This window comes from Lissotriton helveticus, chromosome 2_1 (genome assembly GCF_964261635.1).
Source record: "Lissotriton helveticus chromosome 2_1, aLisHel1.1, whole genome shotgun sequence".
In the NCBI taxonomy this organism is placed as follows: domain Eukaryota; kingdom Metazoa; phylum Chordata; class Amphibia; order Caudata; family Salamandridae; genus Lissotriton; species Lissotriton helveticus.
The window spans coordinates 529,677,407-529,704,785 of record NC_136059.1 but is presented as its reverse complement, the minus strand read 5'-3'; positions in this window follow the sequence as shown (position 1 = coordinate 529,704,785).

Sequence of the window (27,379 nt, the reverse complement as noted above, 5' to 3'; positions counted from 1 at the left end):
GCGCGATGAAGCGCTAGATTGGAAAAGTTCGAAACACGGTGGAACGCCCTCCCTCCCTCCCTCGGACTAATGGACTTACCAATAAGGGAACCAGAAGGTAGTTCAATGAGAAAGAACACTCCTTTAAAGTCAAGAGAATTCCAGATAGAGACATCTTCTGGTACGAGAAGTGCCACGGTAGTGACCCCTGAAGAAATAGACAGATGGACCAGAGAAATAGAAAGACCAAAAACCCAGACAAAGCCATTAGATATATATAAGCTAAGAATCGAATTGGAGGAATTGATGGCTGGGAATGTGGGATTGGACAGACTGAACACTCTTAGTGAAGATTGTGAGAAGTTGGCCTGATATATGATGCTCACTAGTTCTAGTGATCACCTTGTATCAGTCCAAACAACCCTTATGGTGAGTGGTTGTAAGTCAACCTTATAGACCAGCTATCCTAATGGGAGCATGGACAAAGCAGTCTTAGGCTAAACTCTTTTGGCATGTGAAGCCAGCTGTTTTACCACATATAACCCCTTGAATACCAGATGAAAGGACACCACACAGGTTGTTATACAAATAAACAGTATATTAACCCTGGGCGAAGCACTACGCTACGCTCGCGGAGTTTGCGAAGTTTTCGCAACTTCGCACTACGCGAGCTGCACGTAGCACAGTGCGAGCATGCGTAGTGCAGCGTAGCGTAGTGCAGCGGTCATTTTTTGCTTGTTCGCGGTCCTGAACGTCATGTTCGCGACCGCGAGCTAGCAAAATGACATCCTGGCGAGATTCTCAACGCGAGGAGGTCAGGTTTCTCATTGTGAGTGGTTGTGCATGCTCGCGACCGCTCTCAATGAGAAACTACCTGTTCGCGTTGAGAAAGCTGACGCTCGAGTAATAATCTACTCGAGCAGCAGAAAACTACAGCTCGCACTGTGCAAGACGTCGTTTTCAATGCTTGCACAGTGCCGGATGCTTGTCCGCACTGTGCAATCATTGAAAACGCATCTTGCACAGTGCGAACATGCTACTACGCAGCTCGCGTAGTGCTACGTGAAGTTCGCGTAGTGCGAAGTGCACTTCGCGTAGCGCTACTTCGCGAACTACGCCCACCCTTACAGTATATTTATTAATAACAAACACCTTTGAACTCTTTATGAGATCAGAGCGCACCCGCAAATTGTTTAGCCCAACCTACACCTGTTGAATATTACTGTTGTGCATCACTCACCACCACTTCGATCAGAGGGCTAAGCACATGACAATCTCTTAGGAAAAATACGATAAGTTGCACACAATCACAATGGTGCCCTAGGGGCACGGCAAACCATATACTAAGTAAATGGGTTAGGTAGAACGATTTAGAAAATGAAGATGCCCAGAGGCTGTAGGTTCGCTGGGACTACCCTACCCTAACCTTAGGTAAGTATCAGGAGGCCCACGGGACGCGTGTGCAGAGTGTGAACTCACACGCGGGATGCGGAGCAAAGTCAATGGGCATAACAAATTACGAAAAGGTAAGTAAAAGGCAGTTCCTACTAGTTACGACTAAAACGACTGGATACCTGGACACTAGGAGAGTCAATCTACCCTTGAGCACCGAAATGCTCTTGTTACCTCACTCACGGGCTTTGGGTGCATAGGTGTCAAAGTGTGTCGGGTTTCCGCGTCGAAGTCTATGGAGCCTTGAAGAAAGATGCTGCAGGCGACCAGGAGGAAGATGTCCGGTGCGTTCCACAGGTGGATCGAGGAAGAAGAGGACCTGAAAGCAGAGGGGACAGTGTTCAAAGTCACTAGCCAGTGACCGGTGTGGAACCAGGAGGGAACCAGATGCTGTTGTCGCGATCAGGTGAAGAGTGGACGCTTGTCTCTGCAGCCACGTGGACCAGGAGGTGTCTTCGACAACCAGGATGGAGGCACGAGCTGTCCCATGCAGGCTCTCGCTGTCGGCGGTGTTGGATCCGGATTTGGAGTCAACAGGCCTTGGCAAAGGCAACCAACGTGGCAAGTGGAAACGGCATCTGGAGTGGACCAGGAGGGTCCAGGGTGCTCCTCTTTTAGAAGGGAGCAAGGGCCAGTCTTGAGCAACCAGACCAGCATTGTAGATTTCTTGGATCGTCGTCTAGGAGGTCACTAGCCAGCCGGCAAGTGACCAGACAACGCGTCGAGCAGCAATCAAGCAAAAGGGCCCCACGCAGATCTCGTGGATGTTGGAGGGCTGGTCTTTGGTGCAGGAGCTGCTCGGGGCTGGGGCTTCTCAATCCCCAAAGCACTTTCTCGAGGATGCCTCAGAAGTCGTGCTGGAAGCGAAATGCAGTCTCTTCAAGATGGCCGGTCCCACGTGTCTCGTCGCACCCACAGGTCTCAGCTGTGCTGCAGATGTGAGTAGAGGTCGGAGAGGTCTGTGAGTCCGGGTCTCGTCGGGCTCTGAAGTCTGGATCCGGCAGGAAGGACGACAAAGTGGACCGCTAGGACGCTTGATGGTGCCTGCAGTTGCAGGGTGGACACTCCTTGCCCACAAGGGAGATTCTTCAGTCTTCTGTGGAGCAGAACGTCGAAGTCCAGAGTTTCTTCTTGTAAAGTTTGAATTCAGGATAATCTAATTTGGAATGGGACCAGCTCCTACCTTTATCCTGCTAAAGGGGGCTGTACTACGACTAGGTCCCTCCTATGGGTGGGACCAGGAAGGGGGGTGGTTACACCCCCTATCCTTTGTCCGGTTTTGCGCCAGAGCTGGGGCTGGAGTGCCCCAGCAACTGGTTTGAACCGGTGTATGCACAGGGACACCTTGTGTGCCCCAGGCATGTCTCATTCCTTTCAGGCCTCCCTACCTCAATACACAAAATCCTGTCTTGGGTGGTGCTAGCACCTCCCAAGGCAGGAAACCCTTTGTCCAGGCCTCCCTCGCTGGAAGGACTCCCAGCAGCAGGAGGTCAGACTTTTGTCTGTGGTGGCAGCATCCATTTTGTGATGCTAAGGCTCGAGTTAACTTTAACCGGGGTTCACAGTTACATACATGTCGTGTCCCTCTAAAAGGGTGGAATGCTACCCCTGTCGCCAGAACTGGTGAGGGGGGTAGTATTCCAATTCGTATGACACCTTACTCGACATGTTTTGATAATGCTATATCAAAGTTAGCAATAACCGCGAGGATTATAATGCACTTAAGAGTATATGGTATAGCGTTATCATGGAACAGCTATAAGGACTTGGTTCCGCAAGCTGCAGACAGGCTCAGCTCATGCTAGAGCACCATCTCACATAATTCCAAGCACTCTGCCTTCAGGATTGATAAGGCCTGCCATAGGAGTGACTGACAGGAATATATGTGTCCATTTTGGGGTTAGATATAGGTATGCTATATCTAAAGCAAAGGGTGATTACACCACCTTGCCCCAGATGTGATAACAGCCAGTTGTGTCAGTTTTGGATGGCCAGCCAGGGGTGGCATAATACTTGCTGCAGCCCCTGGTAGGCCCTGGGTACACCTATGCCCTGGGTACCTAAGATACACTGTAGAGGGACTGATAAGGTGACCAAGTATCCAATTAGATATGTACCTAAGGTACATGGAGTCCATTTTAACAGAGAGAGCAGGAAGCCTGGGGTCCTGAATAGCAGGATCCCAGGCCAACTAAGTCAAAAACCAGCAAAACACTAGGCAAAAAGTTGGGGGTAAACATAGTCAGATATCCACCTTCCTACAAAGATGAACTATTATTCATTTGCAAAAGTATTACCCGGAATACAAGAGTGTACCATGAGAAATTAATGGACACTGCAGGTAGCATGGGAATTGACATTGGCAAATCTAAAAGTGTTGCAAAAGCCATACCGAGCAGAATTCTCTGACAAAGATTTAGAAAACATGAACGTGTCAGGGAGAAAGGTGCAGATAAGAGAATTACTAAACCTGTTACAAAAATGGGGAGACTTAGAAAAATGGAAAGCCAGGTGGGCTAAGAAAAAGGAAGAGGCTCGCTCGAAACAAATGACTTCTGAATATGTCTTAAAAGAAGCAGAAAAGGTAGAAAAATTATATCCTATGCGAGAAGTGCCAGGTGGAGGTTATGTACATGTGCCATGGTCCCGACAGGACATTGTATCCTTTACAAATGACTTCCCAAAGTTACGCGAAAAACCTGTAGACTGGTACAGGCAGGTCGAAAGATTTGTGAAAGTGTCCAAATGCCTTCTGAAAGATCTAGACAGATTTTTTGACATTGTAGTTCCCGTAGATTTGTGGACAGAATGTAAAATTGCTGTTGATTGGCCTACTGAAGAATACGCCAGAGACCCAAAGACAGGGGCCCCTTCCGAGGATGTGATGAAGAAATATAATCAGGTAATACTGTACCTGAAAGGAAAGGTGCCTGCAAAAGAGCCTGACTGGACTAGGATAGATAGAACCACCCAAAACCGAGATGAAACTATTCATTCATACTATGAACGTCTGTTACAAGTATTCAAGACGTACAGTGGGCTGACCTTATCGAAATGAAAGACATGACCCATTTCATTTATCGATTCGTGTTAGGATTAAGGCCTGAGATTTCGCAGTGGATTAAAGACAATAAAATATGTTGGCAGGCCAAGCCAATTGACGAGGTCCTTAAATATGCTAAGTATTGTGAAGACGAGCTAGAAAATAAACAAAAACAGCAGTTAAGCAAATTGACTAGTAACCAGAGTTAGGGCCCCGGCCAGGGAAAAGCCGAGGGGAAAAATGAGTAGAGAAGAGGCAAGAAAGAAGTTTCCCAGCCATGGGTGCGGAAAGATGGGACACTGGAGGGACGAGTGTAAGGCTGTGCAGAATGGTAATGTGCAAATTAATGATTTAAATCCACGGACACAGAATGAGGTACCACGGAAGACCCAGCAGCATGTAAAGCAGAATCAGTTGCCTCGTGCACCTAGACCAAATTATAGGAGCAAAGCACAGCAGGGTGAAGACACCACAAATTGGGAAGGAAGGGATAGTAGAGATACAGCAACTTCACAATTTCTGTTAAAAGACACATTCCTCTGTGACAAACCTTACTGACGATGCCTGAGTGGGGGGGGGGCGAGGAGTGCGTGCTTGGCGCCTCCTTGCCGGTGGAGCAGTCAGGGCCATACATTGAAGGAAAGGTTGAAGGAAATTATGTCATCTTTCTGTTGGACACTGGTGCTACCCGTTCTACTGTGAGAACAGTGGACGTTCCAAACCTACCCCTCTCGGGAGAAGCAATCCAAGTAGTGGGTGTTTCTAATAAACAGATTAGTACCCCAGTTACAGAGCCCATGGAAGTCAGAATAGGTAACTTTAAAGAAATGCACAGATTTGTTGTCTGTAATTCAAGTCCTGTGAACTTATTAGGACAAGATGTGTTGTGCAAAATGAATTGTACCATCTTTTGCACTAATAATAATACAAAGATTTATAGAGCGCCTGGTTAAGCCAGCTGGTGTGTCCCCGCGCTGTAGTGAGAGGCCGCCAAGCCGCATGAAGAGCAAGGACCACGAGTTAGAGCTTACCTAGGCCCACACCAAAAAGATGAGTTTTCAGGTCCTTCCTGAACTTGGTTTCCGCTGCCTCCAACCTAAGGCTCGGAGGCAGCTTGTTCCAGTTAAGAGGGGCCAGGCACTGAAATGATCTACCCCCCATTCTAGACTTATGTATCTTAGGGACTTTCAGCAGACCCGAACCACAGGATCTCAACTGCCTAGTGGGCCCATAGTGAGAAATCAGATCAGCCAGATATGCCGGACTCTTACCCTGCGAGATGCCGTGACACACAGAGTGCCTTAAACATCACCCTCTCTCTGACCGGAAGCCAGTGGAGCGAAATTAGGGCCTTCTTTGTCGATGCTCTTCTGGGTAGCATGAGGATCAACCTCGCTGCTGCATTCTGCACACATTGGAGCCTGTTTAGGCATGCCCCTGTCGCTCCCAGGTACAGAGCATTGCCATAGTCCAGGCGGGAGGTTACAAGGGCATGCACCACAGTCTGTCTAGCAGAAATGGGCAGCCGGTCCAAGGTCTTACGAAGGCCTTTCAGGACCCCAAAGCAGGTCCCTGCCACTCGTCTGGATTGATCCTCAAGATCAAGTTTGTGGTCCAACCAAACACCAAGATTCTTTACTAGTTTACTTGGAAAGGGGGTGGGGCCTAGGGTCTGGGGCTACCATGCCGACGACCAGACAGATGGTGCCCGACCAACCAGCAGTACCTCGGTCTTATTACCGTTCAGCTTAAGGCAATTATTGGACATCCAGGCTGCCAGTTCGTACAAGCATGCCTTGAAATTAACTGCCGCTGAGTCAGGGTCCTGCGTGAGGGACACCACTAGCTGTGTGTCGTCGGCATAGGACACAATCCTGATCCCATAGTTCTCTGCAATATTGGGAAGGGGGGCCACGTACAGATTGAAAAGGGTCGGACTAAGAGCCGAACCCTGTGGCACCCCTTGCGAAAGCTTAATGCTCTTCGAGTAGTGAGTTCCCTGTCTCACCTGGAAGCTTTGCTCAGCCAGAAACGAGCCCAGCCACTGCAAGGCAGGACCAGAGACACCACCCATCCTTAGACACTGTAGCAAGGTGTGATGAGCCACAGTGTCAAAGAACGGTGGTGGATCAAACCCAGATCTTCTGACTGGGTGTGAGTGTTTGATTGGTTCTGATGCTCCGTCCATCACCACCCCCTTTTGTACCGCTTTTGGCCGCCATAAGTGTGGCAGGGTATGCTCAGACGTGAGTCCCTTGCTCACTTTGCCACTGGATTCAAGCAAGCCGGGCTGAAGACGGCTGGAATGCCAGAAACCGGTCCTCGGAAGCTTGTTGCCGGTCCAGGGAAGGCATGGCTTGGCAGTTCGGGCTGGACTGTTCCCATGAGGCACAGGGTCAGACTGATTTGCATATAGCCATGTCTGAACTGGGGTGGCAGAGTGGGCTAAAGAACGGTGATGGATGATTGTCAGAGGAGGGTGGAAGATGGTGTCATTGTTTACCTTGATGGGATGCCTGTGATCCCAGACTGTTTGCTTGCTCCTTTGGCTAGGTTGATACATGGAGACACACATTTGGGAAGAGATGCTATGATACGCATATTTAGACAGGCATGGTTCAACTCGAAATTCAGAAACATAGCAGAGGCACTCTGCCAGAGGTGGCTGGTTTGTCAACAATTTAACCCGGGAAAGAAAACGGTAGTGTTGCCCGGGAAAATTGGAAAGGCAGAGGGCCCTTTTATATGACTACAGCTTGTCTTTATTCAGTTACCCCCTTGTAGAGGAATGAAATACATTCTTGTCATTGTCTGCCTGTTTTCAAAATGGGTGGAAGCCTACCCCACACGCAGGAATGATAGCATCACGGTAGCCAAACTGTTACTTAGGGAACTTATACCTCGGTACGGTTTTCCAGTGACAATTGAATCAGACAGAGGAAAGCATTTCCATAGTGAGATTATAAATCAAATTTGCGCAGCATTCAAAATCACGCAAAAAATGGACTGTGGATATCGCCCAGAGGCTTCTGGAGTGGTAGAACAATTGAATGGCACAATCAAATCAAGATTGGGAAAGATGTGTGAATCAACTCAAATGGAATGGCCAGATGCTTTGCCCCTTGTTTTGATGGGACTTAGAAGTATTCCAGACCGGAACACAGGCTTGAGTCCCCATGAGATACTGATGGGAAGAGCAATGCGGCAAGCATGGGTGCCAGGATACAAACTGATAAGCATTTCTGATGATTTGGTGCTAGAATACTGTAAAGAACTGGCTGACCAAGCGCATTCTATCTCTCACCAGGTTGGGGAAGACGCTGTCGCCAGACCAGCAACACCAGCACATGACCTGAACCCTGGTGATTGGGTAGTAATAAAGAAGCATACTCGAAAAACTTGCCTTGCACCAAGGTGGGGAAAACCACGACAAGTAATTCTGGTTACCAAAACAGCTGTGAAATGTGCAGGAGTGCCACATTGTATTAATGCCAGTCACACGAAGAAAGTGACTGAACCTGAGGAAACTGAGGCTGAAGGTTGTGAAGCTGAAGGGTCTCGAGGTGTTGAGAAGCGTGGCTCAATGATTACCTTGGGGGTGCCCAGAAGTGGACATTTCACAGGAAAACCAGGATGGGTTCCACAGCGGTATGAATACAGAGCTACGAGACCTCTGGGTAGAAGTGCGCTATATAAATACAAACACATCTACATTTACATTTACAACTTGATCCAGAAGTAGCTGAAGAGGAACAACGAGCTCCAGTCAAGATGAATGGGTCCCAATAATCGACCTGACTATAGATCCTGTGAGAACAAGAAGACAAACCTATTTAGATAGATAGTGGGAGAGTGAGGACGAGACAGGTGTAGAAGGAGATACTCAGATCATCGAAATCCATATCAAAACTGATTCTGAGGAGGATCAGATAGGGAAAGAGGAGGCAATCGACACTCCTCCAAGAACTCCTGAGCCAGAAGAGGGACAAATAGAAATTAGGGTGGAAGTTCAAGCGGAAGAAAATCAAAAGTTCGAAGAGCTTGAACAGGACCAGGTAGGAATAGACAATTGTGTTCAGGAAGAACAAAAAGAAACAACCCAAAGACAAATCCAGGATATACCTGAACAAGGCCAGTTTAGTGACTAGGCAGAAGAAACTGAAGTAAGACCTGGACCTAGTCAGATAGGGAGGTAAACAGAAAAAGATCTTGAAACCAATATGCCACAACTGAATGAATATAAAAGAGCATTTGAAGAGGGCCAAGACACAGTGCCAGTTAAAAGACTCAGAAAAGGAGACAAGGTGCCTAGATTTGTCAAAAGACTAAGACTGCGACTAAAAACAATCAACGAAGAACCTGAGCAGGTGAATGAAGTCTCGAGTCAAGCAGACTCACCTGTGATACAAACCAGAAGAAGGAGTTCATGAATAAAAAGACTGAATAATAAATACAAAAACCCTGAATGGACTTATCTTGTATTGGAAGATTTTGAAAACCTGGAAATAAGTGACGAAAGTGATGAAGAATTGATTACTGACCAAACTGATGAAGAAGTGAGACCGACCTGAAATCCACACAGGGTAAAAGAGGCTGTGTAAAGTTACAAAGAGGGGTTGAATCTCCTTTCAGTCAAAATGGCTGATTCTTCTGTTAATGGAAGACCGAAACGAGGTTGTTTAAAAACATGCTGTAAAGTATGTTTATGTAGTATAGCAATAGTACTTTTACTTTGCATAGGACTAACAATAACTATTCCTTACATGATGAGTAAAGACACAAACCTGTACCCTACTAATCAATTGCCAAAGACACAGAAGAGCTAAACACTAGAGACACACCACAAAGAGTAGATATACCAGAGAGAGCATTTAGCCTTAGACAAACAAAAGTAGACTTAGAAGCACCAGATGAGGAAGGACTACATTATAATAAAATCAAGAACAGAACTCATTTAAATGTATTTGAAAACCTGTTAGTACATTATGTAGAAGCTATGGAAATAGACGACTGTTATGTCTGCATGAAGCTGCCTACTTCGGTAGCTGAGGGTGTGACGTACCACCATCTGCCACTAACTTATGGAATTTCCTGTAGTGTTTTAACCATCCTATTTTACAAAAGAGGACCATTACAGTATTACTATTCTAATCTACATGTGATGTTTTCTGAACTTCCTGTACGAAGAAACTTAAACCCTGTACATACAACTTAGAGATATAGCAAAATACATGAGTGAATATTTTCTAACTATAGGTAAAATAAATATAGATGACGCACACAAGAATAATTTGACATGTTTATCACATGAAAAAGAGAAAATGTTTCTGAACATGGTAGAGAAAAGAAGAGAAAGTTTCCAAAAGAAAGCAAATGACAAGAATCAGAAAACTCCTAAATGGGCTGAAAGCATAGGGAGCACCTCAAATGGTGGGGCTAATGCTGCTATGTTGCTGGATTTCGAAAAGAAAGGGAAACTTTGTCTTCACAGAGAAAGAACCAGTTATTATAACAATATATTCATTGGTTCCAGTGAGTGCGGGCACAATTACAAAGTAATTGGGGGTTGGGGTTTCAAAGATGGCTCAGAGCCTGTGTTTCCTGGAATTTATTATATATGTGGGAACAAGGCTTATTTCAAATTGCCCAACCATTGGTATGGGAGCTGTTATTTTGGTATTGCCTTCCCAAGATATACCATGTGGGTAAAATCACTGGAAGCAATGAAAGAACTAATGAATTAGTACGTAGCAAAAGAGAAAGTGTTGGTGAAATAGTAGGTGATATTTTTAGTGCATTGATACCTACAGTGGGAGTGGCTCTGAATACACACAGAATTTGCAAATTGTCTACAGTAGTAGATCGGTTATCAACTGACACTGCTGGAGGTTTCCTGATGGTCAATACTGAATTGGTTGCGATCAGATCAATGGTTTTACAAAATCGACTTGCTCTTGACACGTTATTGGCAAAAGAGGGCGGAGTCTGCAGAATGTTGAAAGTGCAACATTGTTGAACTTACATACCAGACAAAAGTGTGGAAATAAATGGGTATGTGAGAAATATTACAAATTTGGAAAAGGAGCTTAAACCTCTGGAGGTTGACGGTGCATGGGAGAGACTTACTGATGGTCTCTCCGTCGTAGGTAGTTGGTTTTCTAATTTAGGTAAAAGTCTTGTGAGCAAAATACTGATGCCAATAGCGGGATTAAGATTATTAGTATTCGGAATAATAATTTGCTGCAAGTGTCGAAAACACAAAAAGAAATATTCTGTGAATAAGCGAGGAGTAAAAAGGAATATTGAAGAGCTCGAATTATAATAATTGAATAACCAGATTTATAAAAAGATGAAAAATTCTCATCCTGATAAGAATGCTGAGAAAAAGCAAAATAGAAAGTTTGAAGAGATTGAAATGGGTGAAATGTGAGAAGTTGGCATCTGGTTCCATTAATTGTGATGATATAAAATATCATCAAAGAGGGGATTGATGGAGCAAGGATTCGCACATAAAGTGACTTGTTTGTATTCATGAACCTCGAATAACGATTAAAGAATTTACCAACATGTTTGTCTTATTAATTGTACACCTTTACATTGATATCGGGTGTCCGAGTGAAGCTTGCTTATGTGTTTTCTAATCCTAATACGCTTGCAAATAAAATGGCTGCTGCTACGCGGGAATTTCTACTGCGCATGCGTCGGTCATACCCATGTGACGTGACGAACTCGCAGCTTTGGAGGGAATCTGTCGCATCTGCGCCCTAGAGCTAAGATGGCTGCTTTGTGTTCTCACATGCGAGAAGCTTGCACTGCTGCTTTTGCTAAGCTGTTCGTTCTGCTTTATCCTAATGCTATAGTTTATTATAAAGTAATGGGAATAGTGTAGAGATTCATGGTATACAGTGTATTCATTTTATTCTGTGTTCTAAAATTGTTTCCTTTACTTTTCATGTATCGCAATCTTTGGGCCTGGGAGGTGCTATTTACTCCATTTTGAAAATCCCTTCGGCGCATGACAGTCCACAGCGAGAAGATGAACTCCATGTTATTGAACCCAAGCCAGATGGTAGCCTCAGCCAAGATGTGCCTGGGAACTCACGTCTGACCCCACTAAGAAGAAGTCAAAAGACTACAATGTATTTGTCAATAGACTGCTCATTGCTATATGAAATGAAGACATCATGAGAACCTGAAAATGATGGGCGGGAACGTAAAACCTAATATTCAATGCTGAAGTATCAAATATTTCGGTGGTGTGTCGACCTCTCCTCCTCTCTTGTCCAATCGAAATTGGGGATCCTTACACTTGCAACATTGGGGGGTGGTACACTGACCTGGAAAATAGTATAACTAGTGTAGGCTTAGCTAGAGAAGGCTTAGCTAGAGAAATTGTCCGACTTGTCCGAATAGCTGACCTGTCACTGACCCAACGCACTCAATAGCTGATCGAGAACAGAGGTGCTGCGGAGCACTCTGTCAGAAGACTCGCTGACCCAATCAGGGTTCTGGGACCTTAAGTGCTTGGCGAAGCACTTTGCTGGGGAAATCGATAACCCAATCGGGGTTCTGACTGATAGCTGCAGAGAGGGAGTAGCGCAGGCGTTGCAACTGAACTGCGGGTGCTGGTCTCAACTTTCGGTGGTCCGGTTCTGATCCAAATCTGGTTTTCCTGTCCTATCTCTGACCTGCACTTGCTGGCCTACTGGCGTTTGCAACTTTCAGGGTTCCTGTCCTTAACTGACCCGTGGCCAGGGTTGGTCTTCACACCGTGCTAGGTAAATATAAATCTCTGTGGGAAACAAATAGTATATTTGCGTCCTTTTCTTACCTCCCTGAATCTTGCTAAAGTTATAATTGTATATGTTCATTTTCTTCCACCTTCCTTTGGGATAATTAATAAAATCGTGATTCTGGCTATTTTTAGCATGACCCATTTTTCTCCTATCTTTTAGAATTGGAGATAAAGGACTGTTCATGAAAATATAAATGTTCCTTTTCTTTACCCTCCCTTAGAAAAACTAAGGTGGTTACGACTTTGGATGAGAATTAGATAAAGGTTTTCAAAACTTCTCGAGTCTGTGGTTATTATATGAGTGCATATTATTGTATTGCTACCATACCCAATTTATGCTAACTCCCTGATCCCACAGGTCCACGGTTGCCAGTGACTAGGAGTGTAAGTCAAGGGTATAGGACCTAGTAAATATCAATATCTGATAGTCAGTGCCCAGGTTACCTGTTCTAAATAATTGGGATTAAAATTGTATATGGGCCTAGGAGAAAATCTTGGTAAAATTATAGACGGGTGACCTGCGCGCTCTATCAATAGAAAAGCAGACATTTGAGGTGAGCAAATTCAAGAGTGTCGCTGGTGTTGTACGGTGCTCTATACAGGAGCTGCTTGCTGTCCACCGAAATCCTGGGAACTATCCAGAGTCCTCTGCTTAATTTTTGCATAATCTATATGGCATTTTATGCCTGAAAGTGTATTGTTTTGACATAAAACTGGGTGTTCCCTTGTGCCTGGACAAAGCTAAACCTCTCTGATGAGCTATAATGATAGAGGAACACATGTTAGGGGTTGCTTTTGTTCATTCTAGGTTGGCCTGGCTGGTATTTTCCCAGTCCATAGCTGTAATACCGTCAGGGCCGGACTGACTACCGGGCAGTTTGGAATGCTGCAGAGCTGGGGGCTGATTTCACTGCGTTGGGGGCTGATTTTGTTCATGGAGACCTGCGTGTGCTTCGAAATAATTCATGCAAAACTAATTTCGTTTAGCACACGCAGGTCTCCATGAACAAAATCACCCCCCAGCTCAGCAGCATTACAAACTGCCCATTAGCCATTCCGGCCCTGAATATCGTGCCTGGAGCTTTAGAATAATTTTTGTAATTTTACAGCTTGCTGTGTATTGCACTGTGCACATCCTATGCTTAAAGACGTAGCCCCTTTCTATCTCGGTATAGATTCAATGTGCTAATCCTATGTATAAAAACTTTGATAGAAAAGCAGACATTTGGGGTGACCAAATTTAAGCATTTCGCTGGTGTGGTAGGGTGCTATATGCAGGAGCTGCTCTCCACTTAAACTTGATAACTACCCAGAGTTCTCTGCTTCTTTTTTGTATAATTTATGCAGTACTCTATTGCTGAAAGGGTATTGTTTTGACTTATACTGGGTCCTCCCTTGTGTCTGGACAAAGCTAACTCTCTTTTAAGAGCTATAATGATGGAGGAACACATGTCAGGGGTTGCTTTTGTTCATTCCAGATTGGCTTCGATGGTATTTAACTAATCCAAAGCTGTAATACTGTGCCTAGAGTGGTAAAAATCTACTAGCATTTTACAGCACGGTGTGAATGGCGCTGTGCTAATCCTATGCTAAAGACTTTGCTGTAGAAATGGCCAAATACTTTGTACCATTTTATCTCAGCATGGATGGCAATGTGCTGATCCTATGCTTAAAAACTTTGATAGAAAGCAGACATCTGAGGTGAGCAAATTCAAGAGTGTGGCTGGTGGTAAGGTGCTCTACACAGGAGCTGCTCTCTAGCTAAACTTGGGAACTATCCAGAGCTCTTTGCTTCTTTATCACATTTAGTTAGGACTTAGCTACCATAGGAAATCCGTAACATTCTATTGGGAATAACTTTGGCGCCGGTTGAGGAATTTGCGTGTAATTTTCCCAAATTTTGGCCAGCTCCGCTGCGCTCCTTCCCTGAAAGTTTCGGGGGGATTTTTGAAGTGGGGGCTGAGAAAAAAGGGGGGTCCCATAACGTGTTTTCCCCATGTTAATTTCCATAGGACGTTCTGACAAGGCTACAGCCCGAACCGCTGAACGGAATTACACCAAACTTGTCAAAATTGTAGGGACTGGTACGCAGAAGTGCCTTTGCTATATTTGGTGAAAATTGCTCCAGTGGTTTTATGAGAATTAACTTCAAAAACACATATATATCTGGGCGGAGCCTAACCACACATCTCATCGTGAGATCTGATTGGCTGTCAGCACTTCATCCAAGAAGTGTTGGCAGCCATCTTGGGACCAATATACATGATAGTTCCTCATTAAAAAGCATTGTAGTTAATAGAGGGTTTTAGGACTTTAGTTACATTATAAATCATTTGTTGATGGTACCATACTCATTTTAGGAATTGTGGTGTGTTCTAAGGTGATTTTACCATGTGAAAAAGCCTTCTGCTGGGATATCATGAATCATGTTTGAAAGAAAACTATTATCTCATGCTTTTCCCACAGTGGTTTGGAAGGGGATCTATAAGCTAAATGGAAAGCATATTTTCTGTAAATTCACATTATCTTTCTCAGTCATGTGAGCATGAAGTCTGACATTCTCAGTAAAACATGTACATCCAACAAGGACAGAGATTGTCAGTTGATTCCTTTGTGTTCTACTGCAGCCTCCTAGAGTGTTCCAAAGAACAACTAGGGCGCTAACAGTCCTACTTATTACAAAGGTATGGCACACCTGAAGCCATCTTGATTGGAATAAAGTGGTAACTCTTAAAACATTTAATTTAAAAAGGAACAAAAAGAGGGGGTATATTTTGCCATAGACAGTATGATTAGTGCCGCAGAAAGAAAAATTAGGGCACATTTTGAGTGACTTCCCAAATCCTCTTCTATTTCATTAAAAAATTCTGACATGCAGTCTCCCAAGATGGCCACCAGAGACAAAAGAGCCCAAATGTAGCCCAAATATCACCCAGATGTAGCCCAAGTATAGCCCAATGACAGAATGTCCCAGAGTGTTCTAAAGAACAACTAGAGCGCTAACAGTCTTACTTATGACAAAAGTATGGCACACCAGAAGCCATCTTGATTGGAATGAAGTGGTAAGTCTGAAAACATTTAATTTAAAAAGGAACAAAATGTGGGGGTTCATTTTGCCATAGAAAGTATGATTAGCAGCAGACTTCCCTGGTGAGCAGTAGCTTTACTACAGTGATCTAATGAGCAACTAGAGTGCTAACATTCAGAATTTATGGCAAATGTGTGGCACATCTGAATGCCTTCTTGATGGAACCAAAGTAAACAAGCATTGAAAATGCAATAGATCTCGCCCTCGTTTAAGTTAAAGCCATTCTGTTTGTAATGAGGTGGCTTTTTAGCTTTGCTTTTATTAGTGTTTTTAAAACTTTCATGTAAATAACATTCCCTACCGACGAAACACGTGTTGGCTGTGACGTCTCCTGAAATAAATAACACCCTTCGACAACCCTGAATAACAAGGATCTCAATTATTAATGACTGCATGATTGATGTCTGGTGGAAACACATATGTACAAACTTGGAGTACGATATAGAATCGTGTGCTAAGGAGTTTCTAGTATCTAGTGGCTTTTGCCTAATTTAGAAGAGGAAGTGTGGTTCTCTTCTCCTTGTAGCACCGTCAGCCATATAGAGCTGAAAATAGAAAGGTGTATATTCCCTTGGAGCGCCAATACCTAGTATAATACCACCAACCGAGCTCAATAAGTTACCAAAAACTAGGGGCAGCCCAAAGGAACAGCATGACTTCTCTAAATAATGACAGGATAAATAGAGACAAAGAAGCCGAAGACTTGTTTAACAACATAGGCGCCCAACAAGCTAGCACCTCCTCAGGACTGGGTGCACAACCCACAAGACAAGATGGTCTCAAAGATAAATTTGTCAGACTAGAAAAATTAAAAATCAGTGAAACATCCAGGTGGTGGGATGCAGCGACTTTGAAACAATACATTAAGGTTAAGAGAGTCCCAAGAGGCCTCAGATCACAAATCATCCCAACTTACGAAGACCTAGAACCAGGCCTCTTAACTGCTTGGGAAAAGGAACTAACAAGTAACTCTAATAACCTAATGACGATACTAATAGAAAACTGTGAGAGAAAGGTGGCCAAACTACAAATTGAAATTGATAAATTAGAGCTGGAAATTAAGGAACTTAACCAACCAGATGTGACCAATAAAAACTACCAGATATTAAATGATATAGTACAACGACATGTCACAGACATAAAACTACGTAAGAGCAGGAAGCTTAAAAGAGATGAGCGTGACTACTCTAGCGGAAGAGTATTCACCTTCGCCAAAAAATATGATCACTTGGTTCCCAAAACAAGCTCTCAAAATCAGAGCGAAACCATCTCGGTCGGCTTGAGCTCAACTTCCCTAGATACTTTGAACTCAATAGAAAGTGAAAATGAGGGAGTACTGGGAGCAACTGGCACAACTGACCCTAACAATAGTTTTTTATTAGAGATTCACAGAATAAAAAAGGGAAACAGAGAGAACAGAAAAACAGGTCAGCAAGGAAAACAAGGAGAGGCAAAAGAGGCGGTAGCAGGCCAAGACAGACAGGGAGTGAGAACCAGATCCTGGAACCAGAATCAGAGGAAATAAGAAATGTATCTGTGATGAATTTGAGTGACTCTGTGCTTACAAATGATATGATATTTGTACTGGAGAAAGGAATGAGTTTTTGTCCTAATGATGTTGGTGATTTTTGCACTACTAAAATTGATCTGTTTAAATTCACAAGACTTTTAAAATTGAAAACACACTTTGAATTGAATAAACCAGTAAATAAAGAATTGCAGCAAAATTTGGGCATGTTGGCAAAAGGTGATTATTGTATTCAAGATATTGTAGATACCAGACTGCTGTTATCAATAACTGACTGTGAAGATGAAGTGATACTCACAGATAGAATCATGAGGGATTTGGATATCAATATGGACTACAATATCACAAGCAGTTTAAGAGAAACATCTACATGGACACCAACACTCACAGCGGGCAATAACATAGACCTGTTTTTCAAAGCAGTTGTCAGTGATCTGGACAAACACAACTCCAAAGACACTGCATCACATATACATCGAGACAACTTAACTCAGGGAGAGAGAAAAGCACTCACAGAACTAAGTAGAAACAGGGAACTCACGATCAGAAAAGCCGACAAAGGGGGAAACATGGTGATAATGCGAAGTAACGATTATAACCATGAAATTCTCACTCAATTGGAAAACAACGACTGTTATGAAAAAATAGGAACCAACCCTATATGGAGACTGACTGAGTATATCAACACACTCTTGAAAAAATGGCATGGGATGGGTCTAATTGATGACAATGAACCAGCCTATCTAAAAGTAGACCGACCAAGATACCCATGCATCCACACAGTACCTAAGGTACACAAACATCTCACTTTTCCGCCTGGCAGACTCATCATATCAGGCATAGGGGGACCGACCGAGAGACTATCTGAGTTTGTCGACGTATTTTTGAAACCTCTGGTATCAAACCTCCCATCTTATATCAGGGACACCAAACATATACTAGGGACCATGGCAGACCTACCATGGGAAGACAATATGCTATTGGTCACACTAGACGTAGTCTCCTTACATACATGCATCAAAAGAGAGACTGGACTAACTGCGATCAAGAGAATGCTGAGTAAAAGACCAGCTAGTGCGTGGTCTCACACAGAAATGATCCTAGAAATGGTTGAGACCATTTTGGACAACAATGTATTCCTTTATAGAGACCAATGGTATAGGCAAAAACAGGGGGTGGCCATGGGCTCCAGATTTTCGCCCTCATATGCCAACCTAGTAATGGGGAGGTTTGAGGAAACGAGAGTCTGGGGTGCACCGGCCTCTGAATGGAACAATGACATACTATTTTGGGGCAGATACATTGATGACTGTATCATGATCTGGACAGGTACATCAGAGAGACTATACAAATTTCATAATTACCTAAACAACAATGACCAGAATATAAAGTTCACGATGGAATACAGTAACACAAAGCTCCCGTTCCTGGATGTAGAATTTTATATAGACAATAACACAATCCAAAGCAGACTATACAGGAAGAGTACCGCGTGTAATTCTCTATTACACGCAAACAGTGCACACTCGGAACACCAAAAAAGAGCAATCCCTTATGGAGAATTAGTCAGGACACGCCGCAATTGCAGCAATGAAACTGAATTTGAAACTCAGAAAAGAGGGGTGGTGAAAAGATTTGAAAATAGAGGGTACAAAAGAAAACAACTACTGAAAGCAGTAGGCAGAATTGATAGAGTAACTAGAGCAGACACACTTAAAGAAAAACAACATAAGAACAAGGAGAAGGTTGAAAAGATCAGACTAGTAACGGGCTACAACAATTGGGCCTCGATTCTAAGGAAAAGTCTGAATAGACACTGGCATTTACTAAGGACAGACACTACACTAAACAAATATATAACAGAAAGACCCACTATAACATTCAGGAAAGGAAAAACATTGAGGAACATACTGAGCCCCAGCTACCCCAACACAGTAAAGAAAAACACATGGCTGACAGAACCGGGTTTTTTCAGTTGTGGGGGATGCGTAGCCTGCCAGTGGGCTTATAAGAAGAAAAAAGAATTTGAAGGACCAAACGATAACAAAAAATATCGCATCCTCACTACTATAAACTGTCAAAGCAAATATGTAGTCTACGCTTTAGAGACCAGTGAGGGACAGGATAAATGAACATATAAGGGCTGTGAAACAAGGCGACATGCGCTACCCAGTGGCAGCACACATGTCTATCTGCCCAGCGCAAATAACGAATCACTCTTTCCAGTTTTTTGGATTCGAATATATACCCACCCACCCAAGGGGCGGAAATAGGGAGCTGGCATTACGCAGGAGGGAGGCGACCTGGATTATGACACTTAAAAGTGTTGAACTGAGTCTCAACATTGACCCCGAATTTCACTACTTTTTAGGTACATGAACACGACAAGATCAGTAATAGAAAGTAACATGTACCTATCAAATGTATGTTATAAAAAATGTGAATATTCTATATTGAAACGTATGATGCCTGTACTATCGATATGTATATAAAGGAGCCACCTAATGGCACACATTTCTGTACGGTACCCGTTTTGAATGGAAAAACCTCACCTTCACAACAGTAATGGCCCACTTCGAAGCACATCACTAATGGAACGAGATGATAAGATACCCTCACAATACGACCAAAATATAATAATAATCATAAAATATCACAATGACCAAAACTTCACAATCACTACTCACTGATTGGATACGATAATGGTAAAAGCACTATTCACTGAGCAGAGCATGGTTAGTCTTCACCACAAATTATGAAAAACATGAAACTATAACACGTATAAAGAAACAACTGCGATAGAGTTCCTTAAATAAATATGAAACCATAACACGTGCAATGAGATAATTAAATAGAAGCCGTTTAGACAACTCAGAGATAAGCTCAACAAAATAAAGTAACCAACAAATAAAATGGGGCCATTAAAACTATGGACACCTTAGAAAGGCTAAGATGGCCGCCGTTTTCACTAAAACACTATTAACAAAACCCTGAACACAATATTACCGGCATACCGGAAGTGAACAGGGTCATGTGACACGGAACAATCCGAGTTCCAAAATATCAGGAGTCAACTCGGGGAAGCGAACACTGCATCATAGAAACGGCAGAGGGGACAGATACGAAGCACTCGAGCGCAAGCGGCGAAAGGTAAGATAAAGATAAACAATAATGCTAAAAATACACGCGAAGCAGTCGTAGCCTAACCACGCTACCGTGACTCAGATTACACTCAGCACGGAAACCACATATGCAGCAGAAAGAAGCAGCATCTTAAATGCACGTAATGTAGAGCACAAATGCAAAAGAGATTTAATTTTATTTACATATCGGAAATATTGTGAACGGTGCTAATAAATGACCAACTAGAAGTTACGGAGTTTTCTATTTAATGTCATCCAATTGAATATAAAGGGAATTTACCGCATAATCTAGACATCACGGGTTACAAGATGGGGCGTCATTCAGTCCTATGACAAATCACGTTAACTGACTCGTAAGCTATACGTTAGAAAAATCACTAATTGAATAAAACATAGATTTATAATGAAAATTAAATTAACTTTCAGCTGCCATACTGACAACCGACACTCCGGTTACAAACAGTGGGATATTTCAGCACGAGAACAAGTCCCCTAACAGAACCCTTTTGAGGGTTGGAAGTATCACCTCATCGAATGTAAGTAGACCTAAACCAACACGCTTAGAATGCCCTAAATGTGAATACGCCTGTAACGCTTCAAAATGGGTCTGACAAAAATATTTTCCTTGATTTATTTCTCAATACAGAAGAAGAAACATTTCGGAGAATAGGTACCCCGAGCACTATTTACATCTATGCATGTCACTTTGGATTTAATTAGATCAATACGGCACCACCTTCTTCGATAGTACCACCATGCACATATAATACTTGACAGCACGATTTAGGAATGATCCACAGGTGTCTCCATTTTCATAAAGGGTCCTTATAACTTCTGACATTTTGGAAGTACGCTGTATATACCAAATGGTTAATGTAAAACTAAACATATACTTAAAATGGTACTATCCTAAATATATATGCACAATATGTAAGATCTATATCACCACCTGCGCACGGTAATCTAACAAACAAAATGTATTTATATGTACTGTAACATCATGTAATGCCCGCAATTTGAATATTACAACGTCACTTTTCTTCTAACAGCCTTGAAAAAGTCGAAGGTTACATTTCCTACCGACGAAACACGTGTTGGCTGTGACGTCTCCTGAAATAAATAACACCCATCGAGAACCCTGAATAACAAGGATCTCAATTATTAATGACTGCATGATTGATGTCTGGTGGAAACACATATGTACAAACTTGGAGTACGATATAGAATCGTGTGCTAAGGAGTTTCTAGTATCTAGTGGCTTTTGCCTAATTTAGAAGAGGAAGTGTGGTTCTCTTCTCCTTGTAGCACCGTCAACCATATAGAGCTGAAAATAGAAAGGTGTATATTCCCTTGGAGCGCCAATACCTAGTATAATACCACCAACCGAGCTCAATATGTATGCATATATGTATATGTATGCATGCATTTATATTTGTATTTATATAGATATGCAGATTATATATGTTTATATATGTATGTATATATATATATATATATATATATATATATGCCTGCTCCAAATTACACCAACAGCGAGTCACTCTTCAAAAGCGGGTGCTGCAACGCGGTGGTGTCCCGCGTAATGTATCAAAGGCTCAACCACTCTTCGATTTCAATGAAAAGAAAGGCAGCACTCCCGGGATTTCAGCACAGGTAAGTATTTATTATCTCGACAGACGCGTTTCGGGAAAACTCCCTTCCTCGGTGTCAAACAAACACGCTATGCGCGGCGCCATATTTAAACAGATATCTGGTCCAAGTGCAATAAACACAAACAAGGGACAACCACACAATTCTCTATGTGCGAAGCGCCATGTATAAGTGGAGTGTTTATACAATCACATATTCTCAAACAACAAATACATTTCTTAATCGTCTGAGATTTAAAATTCAATACCGCCGTGGATCGGCAATCGCGACCCAGCCGGGTCGCGAGAAAACCTCCTGTGTAATGTTAAATAGGTGAAAACAAAATAGCCGGACCCATTACGTTAGACTATTCTAGCGCTAAGTTTAAACGACATTTTTCAGGATGTAAGCATACTCCAATTATGATACACTTAATGATTTTTCATTCCATTCGTACGATACTCAATGATAATCAATTATCAAGCCGTGGATCGGCTATTGCAACCCATTTAGGGTTGCTAAGGCCCCTCTGGGGAAGCTAATTCAACCGCCCGTTATTGTCCACCATTAATAACATCACAGGGTTCATATCAGACATATGGACCAGATTCAAAGTAACCATCTGTTATAGAGTCATCCGCATTACAGGCACAGAGATAACAAAAATACTAAGGCTCGTTCTAAAAATAATTACATCCATGTTATTTAAAGCATTCATTTTTCAGTTTATGCATTATTTTACATGACAAAATATGTGTTTCAGAGAAATATATTATATTGAATAGGCATATGTGTCAGAAATCGAATTTGTATGAACTACATAAACTGTCTAACTCTTAGTGAATTTCCCTAACCCAAATGTACAGACATCTCCTCTCCACTGTTTAGGCCTTCAGGGGCCTTCGCCTGCAAGTCCACTATATATCGTGACTCTAGTCTCCTCAGCTTTAATAACTTGTCCCCGCCCCTTATGCTGTCCGGGACACAGTCCAAACAAAAGTATTGTAGCTGATCCCTGTCACTTTTGTGCTTCATCGCAAAATGTCGGGCTACTGGGTAAGAGAAATCCTTGCCAGCAATCGCTCTCATATGCTCAAGGATCCTGAGTTTCACTGGATTGATCGTACTCCCTATGTATATAAGTTTGCAGGGACAACGTAAGCAGTAAACAGCGTGGCTCGTATGGCAGGACATAAACTTATTAATCCTTCTGTTCTCCTTGCATCCCTTTACTTCATAGGATAATACACGCTTGCTAAATGCGCAAGCTTTACATCTTCCACAAGGGAAGAACCCCTTAGCTTCTTTAATTGATCCAATTTTCTTGATTATAGGATCGAGGTGACTATGTACTAATTGGTCTCGTAGAGACCTAGCCTTTTTAAAAGTAATCTGGGGTGCCTGTGGGATGTCCTTGCCAATAATAGTGTCCATCTTAAGGACATGCCAGTGCTTTTTCATCATGAGTCTCAATTTATAGGAATCACAGGAGTATGCAGTTATGAGGCGGAACCTTCCCTCTTCCAAGTTAGCTTTCTCTTTATTCTTCTTTTTAAACAATGACTCCCTCGGTAGTTTGTTAACCCGTTGTAGTGCATGGTCCAAAAGGTTCTTGTTATAGCCTCTTGCTAGAAATCTGTTGGTGCTTTCTACTACGGCCTCTTTGAAATCAAAATCGAGCGAACAGTTGCGTTTAAGTCTAAAAAATTCCCCGTAGGGGATACTCTTGATTAAACTGTGGGGATGACTGCTAGACGCATGTAGCGTACTGTTACCCGCAGTGGGTTTTCTGTAAAGTGCTGTTTTGACCTTGTCCCCAAACACCTGTACCTTCAAATCCAGATAATTAGCTGATGAAGGGCTAATCTGACCCGTAAAGACTAAATTGCAACTGTTATTATTTAGCACTTGCACATAGGTTTCTGCCTCATCAGACGAGCCATTCCAAACTAGGAACAGGTCGTCTATGTACCTATACCAGGATACAATTTTGTTCGACCATTCCTCATTTTCTGGGGCCCAGGCTACCTGCTCCTCCCACCAGCCAACGAATAAATTCGCGTAGCTGGGGGCGAAGCAGGAGCCCATCGCCGTACCAGAGACTTGTCTAAACATATTATCCTGAAAAAGAAATATGTTATTGCTGAGGCAAAATTCAATTAATTCCAATAACATTGCATTATGCATTGCCAGCTTCAATGGTCGTTTCTGCAAAAAATAATTTACAGCATGTAAACCCTTGGTGTGGTCGATGCAAGTATAGAGACTGGAAATGTCAAGTGTTATAAGGCAGTATGAAGGTTGCCAATCAAGTTTTTCAATTCGCTCGATAAAGTCTGTTGTATCTCTTATATAAGATTTCAAAGAGAGAACTATTTCAAACAGAAAGTGATCAAGGAATTTCGAGAGGTTCTCTGTCAGTCCTCCCTTTGACGAAATGATGGGTCGTCCGGGAGGGTTATCCATATTCTTGTGTATCTTGGGAAGATAATAGAATGTTGGTAAAATTGGATTAGTAGTCTCTAGGAATAGATATTCATCAAGGTCGAGCATATGTTTATCGTGCCATTTCTTCAATATGGCCCAAAGTTCCTCAATGCTCTCCTGGTATACGCGTTTAGAACACGATTCATAACAAGTCTTATCTCCTAATTGCCGCATAGCCTCATTGATATATGAATCCCGTGAAAGAATGACCACGTTGCCCCCCTTGTCGGAAGGTTTGCAGATGATACTGTTGTCCTCTGCTAGTTGTTTAACTGCCATCCGTTGAGCTCTGGTCAGATTATCCTTCCTATTTCTTGGTTGCTTCTCCATTCTTAGAGCCATAAGATCTTTAATCATTAAATCCGAGAAGGTGTCAATGGCATCCGGAGGCATTTGTGGTAGGAACTTGGAAGTAGGTTTAAACCCACTGCTGGGTGCCTGTTGCTCAATGTCAACTCTCAATAGTCTCTGAGAGAGTGTTGTCGAAGTTGCGGCACATTCCACAGTGCTTTCTTGTCTTAAATCTTCCAAAATTTCCAATGCAGTTAAGTCATTCACACGGAGGAAGTCTGTTTCTCTCTGGCTAGTTTTCAGAAATTTGATCTCTTTAGGAGTTTGTTTGATTTTATAATGTTTGTACAGTTTTATTTTTCGAATAAACTTGAATAAATCTATCCTGGTTTGCGTATATTCTATCCGATCGTTGGGGCAGAAGGTGAGTCCCAGTTTCAGTACTGATTCTTCACAAGGAGTAAGTTTTTTATGTGATAGATTGACAATGGTTAAGAGATCCTGCTCCTCTACCATCTTGCTCCTCTCTTGCTCCTCGTGACTCTTGGTGTTGTGGTTAAGGGTCTTCCCCTTCCCCTTCCCCTTCCCAGCCACCCCTCCTTGTTTGTCGTCCTCTTCTGGGGGTTTGTTCTTCCCGCCTCTTAGCCAGTTTTGGCGGATGACTTTGAATTCCTGCTGAAAAGGGGTCTTTGTTCCAGTGTCTGAGGATCCAGCCAAATCTTCGCCTGATCGCTCATCCTCTGTGACTTCCGATTCTGAAGTTTCGACAGTAGTTGGAACAGTTGATTTCTGAGTCTCTTTTTTGTTTGCCAATTCTTTGCGACTTTGATCGTACCTTTTAGCGAAAGTTAGGATCCTGCCCATAGCGTAATCCCTTTCGTCACGATCATATTTTTCTTGTTTCCGATTTTTAATCTTGATTTCATATTTCTCCAGTCTTTTCTTCATTAAAGCTCTCAATTGTTCCTGTTGATCTTTCTCAGGATGTTGTGTTAGCTCTTGTTCAAGCATTTCGATCTCTTTCAAAGCCTTGTCCCGATCGCTCCAAGCGAATTGTATTAAAATTTCCAACATCCCTTTACACGACAATGCTATGTGTGCTGCCCAGGCTTCTAATAACAAGGGATCCGGGTTTTCATAGGCTGGCACGGTAAAAATACGCAAACCTCTTGGGACTCGTTGCACCTCGATATAGCTTTGAAGGGAGGTGCCCTCCCACCATTTGCGTATTTCCCTTTCGTAGAGCTTTTCCAGTTTCATAAATAGAACAGCCAGAGCATTTCCGACCTCCGTCACCGGTTTCTGCGGTGGTTGCGTGATATCCGGGTTTTTGTTTTTAAACATCCCCGCTGCCGCCGCGCGGCGTTCTGTGACATTGAACATCTTAGTCTGGTGGGTTGATACTGTAGTGTTCCGGTCCCGGAACACTTAAACCACACTGTACTCCCTGTATTGCTTACTTATCCCTCGCTTAGCCGACACTGTTGATTGTATGAGTGTAGAAAGAAAATTAAGGCTTACCGTGAATCGTCACGGTTCAGTCCAACACTCTCCTCCAGATATTGGTTTCAATTTGGAATCGTGTTCCCACTCTTCCCAAGGTTAGTGGCGGCGGTGCACTCGCATAAAACTCATGCCTGCTCCAAATTACACCAACAGCGAGTCACTCTTCAAAAGCGGGTGCTGCAACGCGGTGGTGTCCCGCGTAATGTATCAAAGGCTCAACCACTCTTCGATTTCAATGAAAAGAAAGGCAGCACTCCCGGGATTTCAGCACAGGTAAGTATTTATTATCTCGACAGACGCGTTTCGGGAAAACTCCCTTCCTCGGTGTCAAACAAACGCGCTATGCGCGGCGCCATATTTAAACAGATATCTGGTCCAAGTGCAATAAACACAAACAAGGGACAACCACACAATTCTCTATGTGCGAAGCGCCATGTATAAGTGGAGTGTTTATACAAACACATATTCTCAAACAACAAATACATTTCTTAATCGTCTGAGATTTAAAATTCAATACGGGGAATTTTTGAGACTTAAACGCAACTGTTCGCTCGATTCTGATTTCAAAGAGGCCGTAGTAGAAAGCACCAACAGATTTCTAGCAAGAGGCTATAACAAGAACCTTTTGGACCATGCACTACAACGGGTTAACAAACTACCGAGGGAGTCATTGTTTAAAAAGAAGAATAAAGAGAAAGCTAACTTGGAAGAGGGAAGGTTCCGCCTCATAACTGCATACTCCTGTGATTCCTATAAATTGAGACTCATGATGAAAAAGCACTGGCATGTCCTTAAGATGGACACTATTATTGGCAAGGACATCCCACAGGCACCCCAGATTACTTTTAAAAAGGCTAGGTCTCTACGAGACCAATTAGTACATAGTCACCTCGATCCTATAATCAAGAAAATTGGATCAATTAAAGAAGCTAAGGGGTTCTTCCCTTGTGGAAGATGTAAAGCTTGCGCATTTAGCAAGCGTGTATTATCCTATGAAGTAAAGGGATGCAAGGAGAACAGAAGGATTAATAAGTTTATGTCCTGCCATACGAGCCACGCTGTTTACTGCTTACGTTGTCCCTGCAAACTTATATACATAGGGAGTACGATCAATCCAGTGAAACTCAGGATCCTTGAGCATATGAGAGCGATTGCTGGCAAGGATTTCTCTTACCCAGTCGCCCGACATTTTGCGATGAAGCACAAAAGTGACAGGGATCAGCTACAATACTTTTGTTTGGACTGTGTCCCGGACAGCATAAGGGGCGGGGACAAGTTATTAAAGCTGAGGAGACTAGAGTCACGATATATAGTGGACTTGCAGGCGAAGGCCCCTGAAGGCCTAAACAGTGGAGAGGAGATGTCTGTACATTTGGGTTAGGGAAATTCACTAAGAGTTAGACAGTTTATGTAGTTCATACAAATTCGATTTCTGACA